Raw genomic sequence first — 12,571 nt, forward strand, 5'->3', positions numbered from 1 at the left:
CATGGAATGATTACTTTTTTAACCAGCCACTAATGCACTTCATGCATTGCTTGGCTGGATATGTTAAGCAGCTCGGCTGGCAGAGTACAACTGTGTCTTTGCGAAGCACCAAGACATGTGCGATGCCTCTGTCACCACCACGCTAACCAGACCTCACGCTGTGTCCTACATGTGCGACATGAGCCCCTTTAAGAGATGTGGAGGAGCAGGAAGGAGCAATGTGGAGCTGTTAATGAGACAGACAGTGCCGGACTACTCTCAGTGCCAGTTGCCCACCATCAATCCCTGCCTCGCTTGTACCTGCACTTCCTACTGCCACTGGAGGCCATTAATCTAGCGTGGGGGTACAGAGATCTTGGGCCTAAATATAGCACAGCGGCGGAAGGTTTGTACAGCAAGGCTGAGTGAGTGATCACTTGTGGAGGATTATTCCTTTGAAAGTAACACCCACCCCTTGAAACAAACCCCACCCGCCCCGAACTGTGGTACAGCCACAGAGTATCATCAAGTTTAAAAAAGAACTGAAGACAATGCAATCATCAGTCGCACAGGGAGATTACACTGTGACTTTGCGAAGGTGCAGCCCTAAGGGAATTGAAATTTAAGGTGACTAACAGGTCTGCAGTCCTTCCTAATGCTCACTTTTATGACTCCCTGAAAAGAAGAGGAAGCATGCTATTGCTGCAAATCTTGGATTAGCAGCAAGCTTTCAATGTTAGTTTTGAATATTCAGTAGTAATATCACACAGTCTTGTGTATTGCAACTCTAATGGCAAGAAGACAATAGTTTTAATTGAGCTAAATTTTTCTGCAAATAGAGCTTTCATTTAATTGTGCAAATTAGGGATCATCTTGCTAATGAAGGCCATGTATTATTTTGGTTCATGTATTCCTTTTTAGTCGGTTTGGAAAATTTAAATGCATCAATCAGAATATTCAGATAATTCTTTCTTTGTCCTTATAGTTGCAGTGCTTTTATACATTTTGTCATTGGCAACTTGAAACATGGAGGTCAAAATCATGAAATCATATCGCTTTTATTGTGACATCACTACATGACATTTTATGCAGACATTTTATGCAGACATAAGTAACTGAATTAAGCATTGAACACTACAAATCATATGTTACACTAAATTGTGGACTTAATCTCTATGCTGTAATGTAAAACACCTCCCTTTGTTTGGTGGTTTCTCCACCTCTTTCCACCTCTCTTGTTCCACGGGGTGTCATGACTATTCCCCAGGCTCTTCCTGTCATTCTGACAGCAGCTTGTAGCCTTTTGCACCAGCATCCATTTAGGTCACGTTCAGCCTCAGTGCCACTAGCCTCTTGGGTTACAGCACTGACCTGATGGACTAGTGTTACAGTTGCATGATAGTTGAGATGCAGATCCTCCCATCCCCCTCAAGGTCAGGACTGTAGCCTGATGCCCCTAAAGGTTTTCTAGTAAACAACATCACATTACTGCCAGCTATACAGAAGATGTAGTTGTTGCATGACACAGGATGGGTATTTTTAAACCATGATGCCGCACACCAGGGCATTTGAATGCAGAAATCTTTCCAAGGCTTAACTCGTTTTACAAGCCGAAATACAATAGGTTGACGTGGGGATTTGTCACCATAGAAGAAACCCATGCACTGTTCAAGGCCAATAAGAATGATTTCAGTGTTCATTGAGGACACATTTTGATAGATTATCTTGTTTGCTCCAGTGTGAATACACTAGTCACTGCATGTGGTAATATTGCACTTACTAATACACTCCTGTGTAGCTCTGAATTTATTCTATATGACAGTGTACATAGAACCTTATAAAAATGATAATATATAGTCTTAGGCTTAATATTGTGGTGACACTGCTCTCTTCCAAGGAAATCAGTGCTTGAATTGTAAAAAAAAAACTTTCCCATGCCAGATGATATATTACTGACTGGTGTTTGAGATGAAAACACAATACTAGCCAACATGCAGTATGCAAACCCTATAAGCAGAACATACTGTCACATGACTTTCTCAGATGAGTTGCTTGGTTACAAGCTTTCTTAAATATTCTGTAGCTTTCTGGTCAGTGGATAACAGGTGTCAGATCAGGTAGTGTGAACAAAGTGAAATGTGAAGTGTATTTCCTTCTTTGCTTTTTCTGTGCCTAATTTTCCAAATTCATCTAAATCACTGTCTAGTGATAAGCTGGTGTGTTGCAGCAGTCTTCCTTCACAGACCAAAATCTACTTAAGGGAAAATAAATCCCCTTGTCCTCTGCATAGACCAACCACAGAAGAATCTCCTCTAGGCAGAGAGAAAGCAGGCTCTGAGCTGAGCACCTGCAGCAAGGGATTCTGAAGGATGCCATTGATTTATTCCAGCTCTTCCCACCTTTCGTATCGAGTGTCTGCTGGCTACTGGTGCTCTGGGAATGGGAGTGTGCGAGTGAACCTGGTTCCGCTAGTAATGGGAGTCCACACAGGAGCAACACGTCCAAATAATACACAGTCCCTCAGCCTCTTCCCCAGGCTCAGTTACAGCAGGACAAGATGGAGATTCAATCACAGCTGCTGAAACCCAGCAAAATGAGTGCGTTTCAGAGAGAGACAGTAGGGGGAGAGCATCAAAGGTGCAATCAGGGGCTGGTGGTCTTTTAATTTCAGCTGTGGCATTTCCTTTTAATTGGCAAGCTGGCGAAGTATTTAAAGTGTTTGCGTTTTAATTCCGCCTGTGATTGGTGGCAGGGAGGGCATGAGGGATTATTCCAGCACTCTGTTGTGCACCCATATCCAAGCAGGGACCCCATCTAGTGCTGACAACTTTGTCATGGTCCACAGCTGAGTAAAGGAAGCTAAATAATTGATGGTTTATCCTCTAAGTAATGTACCATATAATCAGCAAGAAAGTAAAAACAAAAACACATCATTTACATTGCAGCAGATACAAGGTTTTATTTTTTCCTCCTGTAATCCCACTTTATTCTCATTTGGACTATATTGTGTCTACTTTGGCTGACCTTCAAAGCACCATATTACAACGCCATTATAAAAGTCAGAGCATTATATCACACTTTCTTTTTAATATCTCTTGGCCTTGCATCATCCTATATCACATGAAAAGAACTGTTGCAAAAGTGTTACCTTTTCAACTTTTCAATCCAGGCAATGATTCCATTAGTTCCCTTCACAGGGCAATCAGAGTAGGATGTAATGATGGGCAATTGGAGGCAGGATGCAAATACTGAGAAGAGCAATGTTTATTAAGGGCAAATCCAGGATCAGAAACATGGAGACGGTCCAGGGTCAAAAAGTCAGGGTATTCAGACACAAAACAATACCAGAGTACAATGTAAACACAAGGACAAGAAAACGATAGCAAGACAAGAAACCAGAATATATACAAACAGGAAAATGGATGGAGAAACCAAGAACTGAGAACTGGAAAAAATGAGAAACACCCAAAACATATAAGGGGCGGAAAAAAAAAAAAAAAAAAAACATGACGTAGATACAGAAAATGAAAGCAAAACAGAACACATGCGGGACATCGCTGTGGGAACTATGACACCAGAGGAGGGGCAACCATGACACATAAGTTATGATTTGTCGCATTAGAGAATTATAGTTCAATATCTGCCATTATATGTAATTTGATATGCAGTATAGCCTTACATGAGGAGCTCTGTTCAATATATGTTTAGACATATATAATTCATACATAATATGGTATCAATATATGTAGTGTATATATATATATATATATATATATATATATATATATATATATATATATATATATATATATATATATATATATATATATATATATATATATATAAAATGCTCCTCATTTTCCAATAATTTTTCCTTCTCAGCAGAGTGTCCAGGTACTGTGTTGCCATGTCACAATTAGTAAAGTGCTTGGGCACTGGGATTGTGGCAAAAACGTATGTGTTATACATTTGCCACAATCCCAGTGCCCAAGCACTTTACTAAGACACAAAGTAAAATATAAGATAAAAAACAACAAGTAATCATAGGATAACAGGATCTAATACATAACACCATCATTGGATAAGAGACTTATGCCCATTCTGTTAGAACATTCTGGTCTTATTGTACTATTTATAATATTAAAGCGCAGGAGTTGATGATCAGAATTCAGGTGAACTATGAAAGAAGCAGTTCCTTGGATGTTATGGTGGAGCGTGACTTGTTTATATATGTTGATGATTATGGTGTTGGCCTTGGATTTAACACTCACTGGTTTGGTATTCTAGCAGGTTAAAGCTGAGCCAAACCCGAGAAGTGGGAATCTCTACTAGGTGGAGGTCTTTAATGGGCTATATTTGGCCAGGCTGAGGTAGCCCTCATCAGTCCAGTGCACTTCATCATCAAGAACATGGTGGACAAAGCAGCCCAGTGGCAGTGTAAATGTCTGGTCTATGTTGAAGATGGTATTTGGCACATTATCAGGAGAGGAAAGTAGCTCCAGATATAGGCATTTATACACACACACACACACACACACACACACACACACACACACACACACACACACAGACACATACACATGCACACACACACACACACACACACACACACACACACACACACACACACACACACACACGTGCACACACATACACACACACCATCATTTAAGTAAGATAAAGTCCATAAACCCATCCAGAGCCTGGTAAATGCCTCAGATCTTCGGGGATGGCCAACCATGAAGCCGTGAAGCTATCAGCACCAGCATCTGCAGAGCATACACACAGGCAGTGAGTGGTAGGCGTGGTATCGAGCTATCCCATTACAAAAGAGAGGTGCTTTATGAGGCAGCAATCAGTCTCCATCTGTCCCCATAACAGCATCCGCTGGCGTGGCCTAATTCAGCTTGGGAAGAGTGATGGTGGGGCTTAGCAGCATGGAGAGAAGAGCCAGCGGCTGGGAACACCAGATCCAGGCTGCACCCGTGGCCTCTTCCACTGGTCACTGCAGTAGATCAGGCCTAGGATTTACATCAGCCACTCCTCTAGTGAGAGCTGGCATCCATATAACATCCACAGGCCTGCTGTCATTGTCTTCATCCTATAGTAGGGTAGAGTTAATAAATGTTCAAAAAAGGGAAAATTAGTATGGAATATGTGAAAAGGAGTGGGCTGGGCGGGGGTGGGGGTGTTCGAATGTACTTCCTCAATAAAGGGAACATGTTAGGTTGTTAGGATGATACCAGGAGATTATGTTCGGCTGTTTAATTGAATCCTGAATCAAATGAGTTGAGGGTGGGCTGCTAATGAAAAAGTAGCGACACAGCGGAGCACTTTGAGGTCATGAGACTATGGTTTTGACAGGTTTTGCCGCTGATTTTAACTGCCTTTCTCCCTCAATTCACCTCCCCAGATGCCGACACCCCCCACCCTCATGCCCATGCGTAGTGTACTGGAAGTTAACCCATACCCACGCCCACCCTCAGTGTACGGGAGTTAAACCCACACCCACGCCCAGAGTACTGGGAGTTAATCCCACACTCACTCCTGTGTACTGGGAGTTAACCCCACACTTAACCCCGCTATCTTATCAGCCACCCATGTCACACAAATTGCTGCACATAATGATTAGCCATATGCTTAGCTATAACTACCAGTCAATCAGTCCGCAGGCTATATCTTTAGCCTTGCCATTCTTATGATAATAATACACTGTTTGACAGTGCCCAAGGGTCTCTTATTACTATTCATCATTTAGACAAAATGCATTTTAGCATGAAAAAGAGTGACAAATCTTGAGTAATGATCATACTTACATTAGCATCCTTAATCTATCATGTGAGCACTGACCATGAATTTTTATACTGAGCATGATAAATGATGTTACCAAACAAAAACAAGATTACATATCACCAGTCACACCTTCAGACCTATTTCACTGCACAGTGTTGTCATAGAATACTCTTTAAAAAACCTTTTTTTTTACTGGTTTCTTATTTTGAGTGTCCTCACACCTATTTGTAATACCCTTGGGTGATAATAAAACCTTCCACTCAGTTCTTTTGGCCTTGATATTCTTGCTCCTAAAATGTTTAGATTGTGCAAATGCATTTGAAAGACGTTCTCTGTGTCACCTCTACCTTGCCAGAGAGCCTATCGAAGGTTACCCGACTACAGCAGGCATGACATGCAGTAATTTCATGCTCTGCATTCATATTTTTAAGATATGTCACCAATACTAATGTCATGTATGTTTGGCTGATATTCTTAGTCTGGGAGTTCTGTTTCATATTCAGGTTTCTCGAATTCATATGTATTTCAGTCACTTCTCCCAGGTAAGGCTACCTTCCATGCACTGATATAGCATACATGAATAAGTTAGGATCTTTTAGCTGAATTAATTAGTGCCCCTTTCTGTACCACTCAGAATGCTGGAAGAAGTGGCCAAAACTTCATCCAATACGTGGACAGTGCATTGGTGTTTACCAGACATTTATTTTGGTCCATGACTCTGTATACCACTGATGCAGACATTTGTTTGAACATTTGTATAAATGGAATCTTTTTAAGCTTGAACTTAATACCTCACAGATACTCAAGTTACGACCGCAACCTGTGAGGTAATGCTACTTCATCCCAGTTGAAGCCTGCATTAACATGCCTTGTCCCGCTTATTATCAGCTGGGTACAGATCAGATGTGCTGGAGAAGAGACCAAAGATACGCTAAAAAGGGTTCCCGGGGTAAGATTTAGAACAACCGCCAACTTCAACCATTTTACATTCAGCATAATACATGCATGGAATAGCCCATTGTGGACTATTTAGAGACCACTATTTAGAGACTTATTGAAAGAAAAACAATTCAGAAGTTGCCATGAGAACTTCCTTCCATCTATCAATAGATCTAAATTCAGGATGTTCTATGAAATATGCTACAGAAGATATTTTGTGATCAAATGAGTGACAACACACACCAGTGCAGTCATGTATTCTCTGGAGGGGAACACTGGCTCAGTTTAGACTGTGCTTATAAAGTGTAATACTGTTAAAATTACATATTCTGTTTGCTTGCTATTGTTTCTACTTTTTCCCCTAAGTAGTACAGGCAGCTCCACATAAGCTCTACTCACCTCACAGTTTCTCAGCTTCTGAGAGGTAGGGGGATCCTTCATGATGGAAAGGAAAAGATTCCATTTTCAGAGAACAATTTTCCTCTTTTTATCTCTACCTCTCTGTTTCTCTCTCTCTCGCTTACTCTGTTTTTTTTCTTTCTCTAGCTCGCTCTCATCCCTTTCTTTCTAAAAATCTCACACAATCTAAAATAGTAAGTTCTTTCCCTAGGTGTATTCATAATGGCATTTTAGAATCGATGATACAAATGAATGTTTGCTCAAGTTCGGTAATTGCACTTCGTTACCTCCCAAAACCATTATATCACCACTCCACTCCACTCCACTTCCACTTCCACTCCACTTGCCTCACTGCTGTGCTTTTTTAATTCACCCACACGTCCCTATCATTTTTCTAGCCATCCCATGTACTTGCACAAGGATTTTCATGTAGATAAAGTGAGTAATTACCATATCGCAATAACATCGCAATAAAGCTCAGCTTACATTTGCATGAAAAACTGAGTCGAATGAGCAAATGGCAAAGATGGCAGCAGAAGTGCCAGAATCAAAGGAAAACAAGCAAAGAAAAAGTGGAACAGAGTGAAAGAGGCAAACCAACATGCAAAGGGATCTGTACTGCCATCAGACCAATTTTCTTTCCCTTCTGCTTTTCTTCCTTTTAGCGGCATGGAGAGATGTAACACAAAGGACTTTTACAGGTCCACCCCCCATGGTGGTGAAGGTGAGGATGAAAAATAAGATGAAGGTGTACTGGTGTCCCTGTGATGAGTTACCCTGCTTCCTGCAGGCCTTGGGAATGCTCGATCAGGTTTAGGGCATTACATGAGACTAAGCCTCTATCACTTCCGTTTTGTGATGTAATGCATCAAGCAGAGAGTAGCACAGGTGTCAGATTTCACTCTCTCTCCTGTTGCTTTTTATAGACACTATAATAGCAACTAGAGTAAGATGATTTACTCTTTATTGCAATTTGTGCATGTTATTTTTTCACATAGGAGTCTGTACTTATGACTTCAATGGAGAATTGTCAAAGGTAATACAGCTTCCTGTTTACAACCATGGTTAATAATGTCTTGCTCCTAATCAAATTATATCAGCTCCATTTGGTTCTTGCAAAGAAAAGCACGACTTTTCATGGGACTTAAAAAATAAACTGAGGCACTTGCCTTCCTGTCTGTTTTCAAATTATAAAACACCATATTATGAAAAAAATTATAATAATAAAAAACCCAGCAGAATGCAAGCCTAAAACTTAAATGATTCATTTGGCTGGCTTTGATTCAAACCTTGACAGTTATTGTGCAATGTGAAAGCGGTCTGTCATAGATTCTCCAAGGAAGGTAGGCTCTAGCATCAGAATTCCTGGCATGCTGCCACTGGTGTAAACGGATCAGGATTAAATGGACTGCCAGATTCCTAATTTCTCCCCTTTCAGAGAAGTGGTCTGGACCTCAGAACGGAGTTTTGTTGGCATGACAGGACAAAAATTGTCAAATATGAGTTTGCCAGCATCGGTCATCACTGGTGGCGTACCGTTTAACGAGAAAAGTGAATTTGTTTGATCTGTGTGGCAGGAATCAACGATTTAATTTTAGATACTACACCTTTGGGACTCTGTCACAAAGACAAGTGTTTTTGCTAAAGTAGCCTTGCTGCCATCAAAATATTCATATATACTCCGCATATACATACATATGCAATGTTCATGCTATGAAGACTTTAAGTCTTGCGACACATTTTTTTCATTTCCTTTTTAATATTTTAAACAAAACAATATCTTTGTAAACTTTGTTCTGAAATTGCCTGTAATTCTACTAATATGCAGACAGAGAGAGAGAGAGAGAGAGAGAGAGAGAGAGAGAGAGAGAGAGAGAGAGAGAGAGAGAGAGAAGGAGACAGATTACACCTAAACAACTGTTAGATATCACTTGATGCTGAACTATGTGAGCACAAAAAGGACTTTGGTATGATTTTAATATCTTTTTTCTTTAACATTCCTAAACATGTCATAGAAATATCACAGATATCTCAGTAATTTCATTAGGGGAAAGAAAAAGCCTTTTTTTGCTGTGGGAAAGAGCCATTATGCTCTAAGTAGCCCTTCAGAATTCCTTTGAAAACCATCATGCTGGACAAAAGAGCGTTTGTAACGCATGCCTATAGTTCTTTTTTAATGCGTACATTAATACATAGACATGTGCCCCCATACACACACACCCCTCCCCTCCAGAAACACTTGCAACTTCAAAATGCAAAAAATGTCACACAGGAACTTCGGATAGAAGTGATCCGCTCTCTGTAGCATCAGACCTTATAATTTAATAAAAGGAAGGTGCTACTCTATTACAGTCAAACTCTGTGTGTAAGATCTCTCTGAAGTGAGATAGAGATGGGCTTTATCTCTGTGCTGATGTATAATACTCTGAGAGAGGAAGAGAAAGAGACAGTTCTGCTAACATACATGGGTGCACATGAATGTTCTAATAATGTATTCTTGTTTGTGTAGCTAGCAGTGTGGTATATATGCCATTCTGTTAATTCATTTTTATTCTGTCTGGGTTTAACACTGTGGTAGGGTACACACTCAGAGCTGTTTGAATCAGAACTCTGCAGGCACACACAGAAACTTTTGTTCCCTGAGTATCTACTTTAGTGTGAGCTATCAGGATGTAAAAATAGTTTAGGCTTTGTGTTATTTAACCAAATGCTTGGTGGTATTTAATCAAAAGTAAAAAATTCAAAAGAGGTTGAATCTTTTACAATATGCATTCTAAATCACATTCATCTCCTACACTGAGGTTCATATGTCAACCCAGAAGGTAGTACTTTTTTTTCCCCTCACATTTAATTTCATTTAGTATTGACTCAGTCATAGAGATAGCAGACGGAAATGAAAGTGCTGATCACCCACCAAAGTCAAACTCTACCATGACAACCTACTAATTCATCTCCACATGCAGAGCCCACACTTTGTGTTTGTTAAGTTTAGTCTGAGGCTCTGCGCTGCTTAGACAGGGAAACAGGGCAGCCTCAATAACCTCTCTGTGCTGTCAGGGTTTCCACTGGATTGGAAAGGGCCTAGCCCAAAATCCTACCCTTAGCATTATATCTGGAACTTAATCTCTTCAATCCAAAACCCAGCTGGAGATGTCAAGTCCTTATCCAGACTAGGTCAGCTTTCTGCAGCCATAACCCAGGCATCAGTGCCAAAGCTATTTAATGCTGCGAGCTAAATGTTAGATATGATTTTAGCACAGTTCCCAGTGAAATGTGCACTAATATTCATTTACAAAATGTAATTGAATGCAGACTCTAAACATTAATTATGCAAACTGGGATTTATGAGCATTTCTGAACATGCGCTCTCTGGTACCCGAGACTGCTAAAACACACTAACGTACACATTAGGAAGCAGCAGCTTCCAATGCTTCGCATATGAGTAATGGTTTCTCATCGATCTCCTTGGATATGTTGTCCTCCCAATACCCCTGCATGAGACTGATAGATGCAGTACGTCTATGAGAGCCAGTCTCTTTTCATCAAATCCATCTAGCCCGCAGATAACCATAACCGTCAATAAAGGCATCCGTTGCTGACGAGTGTCAAGTGTGCGGCTGCAGAGGCTGCCGATCGATGTCGGGCCTGAGTGGGAAATCAACTCTGACTGCATGCGTATTCAACCTGGGACAGAGACGGTCGGCGCTGCATTTTTCGCTCGCATTAATGACTCAGGTGTGCACCCCCAGAGCCGTGCTTTGCCGTACCTCCTGCCATGCAGGACGAGATGGGAGTGATGGAAAAAAGTAGCATTGCACTTGGCCAGTGGTTGCTTTAAATGTCAATACCAAATGTATTTATATAGCGCATTTTACAGCACATGTTGTTACAAAGCAGCTTCACAAATGTATGGATCCAGATCCCTGATGAACAACCCGAAGGCGACAGTGGCAAGAAAAAAACTAGAATTAAGGAGGGTAGAATTAAGGAGGGACCCAGACTGAATAGGGAACCTCTGGTAATCATGCCTTTTTGAGTTTACACAGACTGGTAATCAGTAATAAGTAGACTTAACAGCAGTCTTTACAGTTGTTCTGAGTTTGATGTAAGAATGTGAATGCTAACATGTTTAAATGTGTAATCCTATGTTTAGTTTAGCCTTTTTGAATTCAAGTTACTTTATATTGCCTTATTTATGAATTTTGGACTAATTAGTCTCTAGTACACTAGACAAATTTCACTCAAGACGATTTACTGACTCATTAAAGCATATTTTGTATTGCATGTATTAGACATCAGCAGACTTCTCAAATGTTTCTGTGCAGTCGCATATGAGTCCACAGGCTGTTGTTGTGGATGTGCTGAAATGGCTCCTTCTACTATCCAACACCTCTGGTTATCAAGATTTCCCATCCACAGTGCCAGAGGGGGAAGAGACGTGGGCGTTCGTCAGAGAGCAGTGCTGGTGTTGCCAGATCCACCCTCCGAGATATGTCAAGGGGAGCTCCCTCATACAAACACCAGCCACTGGCTCCTTATGCCATTTAATAGACATTGCGCATAAAGGGATTATTGACAACAGTAATCCCAGTAATCCAGAGAGTGAAAGCCAGCCTGAGTAGGGGTACCACTGCCCCACTGCTGGCTGTGTGCATGCTGAGGCGCTTGAGAATAATTCATGCGTGACAACACGATCGCGTCTCGGCTACTTGAAGTTGTAAAGCTGGCTGGTGAAATAATTCATTAGCAGAACAAAGCATCTGAGTTCTGAGGATGAAGGCTTGTTTTCTGTTCCAGCAAAACTGATTTTCAGTTCTGGGTCAGTAACAGTACAGCATAAATCATAGAAACAGGCATTGTTGTTCTATTTTCAACAATCTGTTTGACTCACTGGTCTGATTGATTTAAAATCAACACAGGACCCACACAGGATCAGTTTCCCCACACATTTAGGTAATCATGAACAATAGTTGAAGAAGTTCACTGAGACAGAAAAAGGTGTCATATGCTATACAGGGATGTGTGATCACATACACCACATTGTATTAACGCTGCATAAACACCTTAAATATGTCAGATGTTATTTTGTATTTTTTAGGTCATTTCCCCTCCCAAATTAGTTCCTGAAAACTGTAGTATGATAGATTTCTCCCCCTCACACATCAGTGCCGTCAGCTAGGAAGGGCTCATGAAAAGCTAAATCACTGCACAGCCGTTAAAGGCAGCAACATCCTCAAGGGAACAGACACGATCACATCAACATGTAACTTAACCGTAGATGCCTGTAGCAGTTAGGGGCATGTTTTAGCATCAGGAGTGACAAGCATGGGTGGAAGTATAGGCTGAAAGGCTGAGAGACTGACAGGCTGACAGGTATAGGTTGACTATATGTCCTGAGTTTTGGTTCCTCTCAAGGTTTCTTCCTCATGCTCTAGGGAGTTTTTCCTTGCCACTGTCTTTG

The sequence above is a fragment of the Electrophorus electricus genome, chromosome 13 (genome assembly GCF_013358815.1).
Source record: "Electrophorus electricus isolate fEleEle1 chromosome 13, fEleEle1.pri, whole genome shotgun sequence".
Lineage (NCBI taxonomy): Eukaryota > Metazoa > Chordata > Actinopteri > Gymnotiformes > Gymnotidae > Electrophorus > Electrophorus electricus.